The 1,069-nt window shown below is 48.8% G+C and overlaps 1 pseudogene; it reads right to left on the bottom strand.

Moving 5' to 3' along the window:
* LOC101592173 overlaps window positions 1–558 on the bottom strand; it is a 9,938-nt pseudogene extending 9,380 nt beyond the window's left edge.
* Between the last annotated feature and the right edge of the window lie 511 nt (window positions 559–1,069).

Here is a 1,069-nt window from a genome sequence, read left to right as displayed (position 1 = left end):
TGTTTGTAAGTAGGATCACAAGTCTGCATCTTGTATAGCATTTAACCACTAAGAAGAATACATGCAGTGTATTATTTGTTGAAACTGTACTTTTGATTTGATTTGAAACTGTCTCATTGCTATATGTTTATCAATAAAACTTTGAAAAGAAAAAAAATGAATACATGCTTTAGATGTAAGGTAGTTGCCTCTGGTGTTCACGCTCATCATCAAATTCACCTTCTTTGTAGGTGTTTCCATTGTGTTGGTAAAGGAAATAGCACTGGCATTATTCACCAAAATGTTAATTCCTCCAAATTTCTCCACTGTACTGCTGATTTACTGTTCATCTCTTACATCCACAATACAGGGCAAGGCCTTTCCTCCAGCTGCTTCAATCTCTTCAGCAGCAGTGTAGATGGTGCCTGGAAGTTTAGGGTGTGACTGGGAGGTCTTTGCAGCAATGACAATATTTGCTACATCCTTTGGAGCTTTCAATGCAATTGCTTTGCCAATGCCATGGCTTGCTCCATTGAAGAAAATTGTGCATCCTCCTAACCTCCCGGTGTTGGGCAGCATGATTTCTCTGGATTGCAGGAGTTAGAGACAACTCAACCAATCTTTTTTGATAAGTCAATGTTAAGATCCCTTATTAAGATGATGATATTGGAGACCCAGTCCTAGCCTAGGTCCAGTGAGTGTGTGGAGAGCTTGCTGCTACCCTGCACCAGGGGGACCAGTCCCAGCCCAGGCGCAGTGTGGGCCAGACACTCTCCCACCCCCTTGGGCCACCCCCATCACTCCGCAGTAACTCCCCCACCCCGCCCACCGAGTAGGAATTTCTGTCGAGTTCCGGGAAACCCCAGACCCAGTCCTACCCCAGGTCGGGTGAGTGTGTAGAGAGCTTCCTGCTACCCTGCGCTGGCGGGACCAGTATCAGCACAGGCGCAGCGTGGGCCGGACCCTCTCCCACCCCCTTGGGCCGCCCCCCACCACTCTGCAATAACTCCCCCACCCCGCCCTCCGAGTAGAAATTTCTGCCGTGTTCCGGGAACCCCCAGACCCAGTCCTACCCCAGGTTCGGTGAGAA

Source organism: Octodon degus, unplaced genomic scaffold (assembly GCF_000260255.1).
Source record: "Octodon degus isolate 3935 unplaced genomic scaffold, OctDeg1.0 scaffold00469, whole genome shotgun sequence".
Classification (NCBI taxonomy): Eukaryota; Metazoa; Chordata; class Mammalia; order Rodentia; family Octodontidae; genus Octodon; species Octodon degus.
This window is presented reverse-complemented; position numbering and strand designations above follow the sequence as displayed.